Genomic DNA, 6,369 nt, shown 5'->3' with positions numbered 1-6,369 from the left:
AACCGCCCCCCCGGCAGTGTCTAAAGGAGGGTGCTTGCAACCCCTGAAGCCCCAAAGGAAGTGTTACAGTGCCCTTTGAGCTTTGCCATCTGTGGCTTAAGTGTTAACAGCTCAGCAGAGGGTCAGTGTGACAGCCTTTTGCACCCACATTTGTAGAACTTGAGTTCTTGTCTGGTGCCCGGGAGAAATGAGGTTGCATGAATGAATTGAAGGTAGGAGATTTTGTTGCTGATGAAAGTGACTCTTAGTGGTAAGGGGAGCTGAAAAGGGGACGAAGTGGGAAGGTAATCTCTCCGAAGCTATGCCATCAAGTTGTTCCCCTGAACTCAAGCCACTTCTCTCCAACATCCAGCTGCTGCTTCTCTCCCTGCCAGCTTAGCCAGGGGTTTTTATGGGCACAGGACTGCGGGTGAGGCGGGCCGTGGGTGGTTTTGGAAAAGGCAACATTCGAGCTGGAAAACACAGATGTATGTTTTCACTTTGGGCCACAGTACCAGGTTTTTAGGCTTGAGGGTGTGGCCCTCACTGGAGACCCAGCCTCCTCTGCCCAGAACTTCCCTGCCTCCTGTCCTTATCAGTATTCGGTGAGTTAAGTGTTTTTAATTTCTTTGGGTGTGATAATGGAACTGTAGTTACGGTTTACCAAAAACCCAGTCCTTATCTTTTAGCAATATATCCTGAAATGTTGGTAGGTTAAATGGCATAATGTGTGGGCTGGCTCCAAAATAAGCTGGGTGGGAAGAGGGTGCAGGTGCAGGGAGAAGGTGGCTGTGGAGCAGACAAAGCGAGTGATGTACTGGTGGCTGCTGTGGCTGACTGATTGGCATGTGAGGATTTGTTAAGCTCATCTCTCTACTTCTGTAGATGTTTAGAATTTTCTGCAATAAGATGCTTAAAAAAATTAAATGATGGCCTGGTGTGGTGGCTCATACCTATAATCCCAGTACTTTGGGAGGCTGAGGCAGGCAGATTGCTTGAACCCAGGAGTTCGAGACCAGCCTGGGCAACATGGTGAAACCCCGCCTCTACAAAAAATACAAAAATTACCCAGGTATGGTGGTACATGCCTGTAGTCCCAGCTACTCAGGAGGCTGAGGTGGGAGTATCAGTTGAGCCTGGGAGGTTGAGGCTGAAGTGAGCTGAGATTGCACCACTGTACTTCAGCCTGGGTGACAGAGTGAGACCTTGTCTAAAAAAAAAAAAAATTAAATGATGTTACCTGGGCAGAACGAAACAGTAACCCACAGCCACCACTTCAGAACAGTCATGGAGGTGAGGGATCTGGGGAAGCAGAATCCAGGCTGGGTGCCTTCAACAGAGAGGCTTTACCCAGTGTTACCCAAGGAGTGGTTTGGCAACCGGGCAGGCCTGGCCCAGAACCTGTGCAGCGGCAGGGAAGTTCTACAAAGGAAGAAAGAGATTCTATAAGGGAGGGAGAAAGGGGGAGGACGGGGCAAACAGATGGCCAGCATGGCCCCACATGGGTGTACTTTGCTCAATGATCTCCTAATCTTGAAAAGTAAGGAAAAAGGCTCCCTTTGAAACATGACTGAAATAATTTTAGCACAATAACAAGGCATCATGATATTAATATAAAGAAAGAGAATTGGAAATTGCATCCACCTGGGTAATTTTCTATCCTTGCTGAGATCAAATTTTCTAATCTGTAAAATGAGGGGGTTGGACAAGATCCATGGCTATCAATCTTCATCCTACTTAATACTGAGCTATTTACTATCTGTATGTCAGTCTTTGCACCTCAAAAATACATAAAATATCTTAAAGTAATCATATTTCCCCATGAAAAATATAATCAAAAACCTACTTAGCTAATTTAATTTGAAAGATGATGAGGCAGGAGGATCAGTTGAGGCTAGGAGTTTGAGACCAGGTTGGACAACATAGTGAGACCCTGTCTCTACAAAAAAATTTAAAAATTAGCTGGGCATAGTGGTACATACTTGTAGTCCCAGCTACTTGGGAGGCTGAGGCAGGAGGATTACTTCAGCCTGGGAGTCAAAGGCTGCAGTGAGCTATTATCATGCTACTGAGTTCCAACCTGAGTCACAGAGTGAGATTCTGTGTCTAAAATAGAATAAAAGTTGAAGGATGAGGGATGTAGTTTGGCTGTGTCCCCACCCAAATCTCATCTTGAATTGTAGTTCCCATAATTCCCACCTGTGGCAGGAGGGACTTGGTGGGAGGTGGTGGAATCATGGGAATGGTTTCCCCCATGTTGTTTGTGTGGTAGTGAGTAAGTTCTCACAAGATCTGATGGTTTTATAAGGGGCTTCCCCCTTCACTCGGCTCTCATTCTTCTCCCTCCTGCTGCCGTGTGAAGAAGGACATGTTTGCTTCCCCGCTTCCCCTTCTTTTTTTGTTTTTGAGATGGAGTCTCGCTCTGTCGCCCATTCTGGAGTGCAGTGGTGCAATCTCAGCTCACTGCAAGCTCTGCCTCCCAGGTTCATGCCATTCTCCTGCCTCAGCCTCCTGAGTAGCTGGGACTATAGGTGCCCGCCACCACGCCCAGATAATTTTTTTGTGTTTTTAGTAGAGACAGGGTTTCACCGTGTTAGCCAGGATGGCCTCGATCTCCTGACCTCGTGATCCGCCCGCCTCGGCCTCCCAAAGTGCTGGGATTACACGCATGAGCCACCGCACCCGGCCGTTTGCTTCCCCTTCTATCACGATGGGTAAGTTTCCTGAGGCCTCTCCAGCCATGCTAAACCATGAACCAATTAAACCTCCTTCCTTCATAAATTACCCGGTCTCGGGGATGTCCTCATAGCGGGGTGAGAACAGATGAATACGGTGAGCCCCAGATGGATGAAGGGGGCTTACTTTCTAGTGTGGCATTGGACAATTGGATGTGCATTCACGGCTCTGCATCTGGTTGATTGTTCTCTGTTTTCCATGTAGAAGTGACTGTAAAACCCGGACTTCAGGATATCACTAGGTTGTCATTAAAAATGTTTAACTTTAGATCTCTATTGTATATTAATTCCGCAATTTTTGAAATTACCAAATCAGGGTTTATGATCTGAAACAGACTGTGAATCCCATCACAATTTTCAGTTTCACGAGGAACACTCCCATGCATGCGGAGCCTTATGCTGCCCTTCATTGGCCATCAGTCTTGTGATTTTCCTGTGAAAAGTTGTCATGGGTGGGGAAGAAACTAAATCAACCTTTGTTTTCTCATCCATACCAGATCTGAATTTTCTTTTCTGTGGCTATGATTTTACTACAGCAGAGAAGATGTTTTGCCTTAAAAACGTAGGTTTCTGCCCGGGTGCGATGGCTCATGCCTGTAATCCCAGCACTTTGGGAGGCCGAGGCAGGCGGATCACAAGGTCAGGAGATCGAGACCATGGTGAAACCCCGTCTCTACTAAAAATGCAAAAAATTAGCTGGGTGCGTGGCGGGCGCCTGTAGTCCCAGCTGCTCAGGAGGCTGAGGCAGGAGAATGGCGTGAACCCGGGAGGCGGAGCTTGCAGTGAGCGAAGATCACGCCACTGCACTCCAGCCTGAGGGACAGAGCAAGACTCCGTCTCAAAAAAAAAAAAATGTAGGTTTCTTGAACTCCTAGGTATATGTCCAAAAGAATTGAAAGGGGGGACTCAAATCAGATATTTGTATACCAACAGTTTTTTTTTTAAGAGGTGGGGTCTTACTTGTCATCCAGGCTGGAGAGCAGTGGCACAATCACAGCTCACTGCAGCCTCAAACTCCTGGGCTCAAGGGATCCTCTTACCTCAGCCTCTTGAATAGCTGAGGCTATAGGCATGCCCCACCATACCTGACTAATTTTTATTTTTTATTTTTTAGAGACAGGATCTCACTTGTTGCCCAAGTTAGTAATGAACTGCTGGCCTGAAACCATCCTCCCACCTCAGCCTCACAAGTCATTAGAATTATAGGCGTGAACCACCATGTCTATATGATATCAGTATTTGTATAGCACTGTTACTCACAGTCACCAAAATGTAAAGCAACCCAACTGCCCATTAACAGATAAATGGATGAACATTGTGGTCTGTCCATACAATCGCATATGATGGTGTCTTAAAAAGGAAAGAAATTATGACACAGATTACAATCCCATTGAACCTCGGAAACACGGTAAGTGAAGTCAGCCAGACACAAAAGAACAAATGCTGCATGATTCCACTTTCATAAGGCACCTTTGCAGTCAAATTCATAGTGACAGAAGTTCCAGGGGTTGGGGCAGAGGGGGATGGAGAGTTAGTGTTTAATAGGGACAAAGTCTCAGATTGGAAAGATGAGAAAGTTTGGAGATGGATGGTGGTAATCATTGCAAAACAATGTGAGTGTACTTAATGTCACTGAACTATATGTTTAAAAATGGCTAAATGAGGCCAGTTATGGTGACTCACAGTTATGGAGGCTCACAACTATGGTGGTTCACAGTTATCGTAGCTCACAGTTATGGTGGCTCAACCTGTAATTCCAGCACTTTGGGAGGCCAAGGCAGGAGGATTGCTTGAACCCAGGAGTTCGAGACCAGCCTTGGCAACATAGTGAGACCCTATCTCTACGAAAAATTTAAAAATTAGTCAAGTGCGGTCGCATGCCCCTGTAGTCCCAGCTACTCAGGAGGCTGAGGCAAGAGGATCGCTTGAGCATGAGGGGTCAAGGCTGTAGTGATCTGTGATCGTGTCACTGCACTCCAGCCTGGAGAACACAGTGAGACCCTGTCTCAAAAACAAACAAACAAAAGTTAAATGATTGATATTATGTTATGTACATTTTACCACAATAAAAATTTTAGAATAAGAAATTTAGGGCTGGGCGTGGTGGCTCAAGCCTGTAATCCTAGCACTTTGGGAGGCTGAGACGGGCGGATCATGAGGTCAGGAGATTGAGACCATCCTGGCTAACACGGTGAAACCCCATCTCTACTAAAAAATACAAAAACTAGCCAGGCGAGGTGGCGGGCACCTGTAGTCCCAGCTACTCGGGAGGCTGAGGCAGGAGAATGGCGTAAACCCGGGAGGTGGAGCTTGCAGTGAGCTGAGATCCAGCCACTGCACTCCAGCCTGGGCGACAGAACAAGACTCCGTGTCAAAATAAATAAATAAATAGAAGAAATTTAGGTTTACACTTTGGGAGGCCTAGTCGGGTGGATCACTTGAGCCCAGGAGTTTGAGACTAGCCTGGTCAACATGGCAAAACCCCATCTCTACTAAAAATACAAAAATAGCCTGCGTGTTGGTGCCTGCATGTAGTCCCAGCTACTCAGGAGACTGAGGCAGGGGAATCGCTTGAACTGGGGAAGCAGAGGTTGCAGTGATCTGAGATCGTGCCACTGAACTCTAGCCTGGGTGACAAAATGAGACTCCATCTCAAAAAAATAAATTAGGTTTAGCTCATTCTTGTTAAAAAAAAAAAAAAATGGTGAATCTGATAGGAGGTAAAACTGCAGTCGGGTAACTACCTTCTGTTCAGTGGGTAATGAACACACCAAATGCAAAGAAGGCACAAAGAACCAATGCATGAATGCTACAGTATTGTAAGTACAGCCCCACTGCAGTCAGCAGCTACTCTTTAGTACTTCGCTTTGATTCACTGGCCATGCATTGTGGAGTCTCACATCTTTGCAGGTTATACACAATGCTTGGCTTTCTGGGGCCCAGGTTTTATACAATTTACCATGTGGATCGCGTGCTCTAGTCCATCCTCGCTAAGACTGTGAGAGTCTTCTATATTGTGGATTGTCAGTAGTGATGAACAGAATGAGCCACTGCACTATGAATTTCCCAGCTTTCCTTGAGGTCCCACCAGGAGAAACCAAAACAGTGATTTCCAAAGGAATGTGGGCATGAGTATTTTATCTTATTTTATTTTATTTTATTTTTGAGACAGAATTTTGCTGTTGTTGCCCAGGTTGGAGTACAATGGCACGATCTTAGCTCACTAAAACCTCTGCCTCCTGGGTTCAGATGAGTCTCCTGCCTCAATCTCCCAAGTAGCTTGGATTATAGGTGCCTGCCACCAAGCCTGGCTAATTTTTTGGTATTTTTAATAGAGACAGGGTTTCACCATGTTGGCCAGGCTGGTCTCGAACCCCTGACCTCAGGTAATCCACCCACCTCGGCCTCCCGAAGTGCTGGGATTACAGGCGTGAGCCACGGCACTCAGCTGGCATGAGTATTTTAAACAACAACCACACAACTTTAGTAGATTTTCAAGCAGTGATGTCTCCCTCCCACTCATAGTCATCCAACTCCAAGCTAAGGGTTTCTGCGCTAGGATATACTCAGAGAGGCAGCAGGGCAGAATTCATGACTGTTGGTCAGCAGACCTCCTGCAAGCCTTGGCCTTTTCACTTCACCAGCTATGACAGCT

Source organism: Rhinopithecus bieti, unplaced genomic scaffold (assembly GCF_001698545.2).
Source record: "Rhinopithecus bieti isolate Rb0 unplaced genomic scaffold, ASM169854v2 scaffold_50877, whole genome shotgun sequence".
Taxonomy (NCBI): Eukaryota; Metazoa; Chordata; class Mammalia; order Primates; family Cercopithecidae; genus Rhinopithecus; species Rhinopithecus bieti.
The sequence above is the reverse complement of the archived record's forward strand: the minus strand, read 5'-3'. Positions refer to the sequence as shown.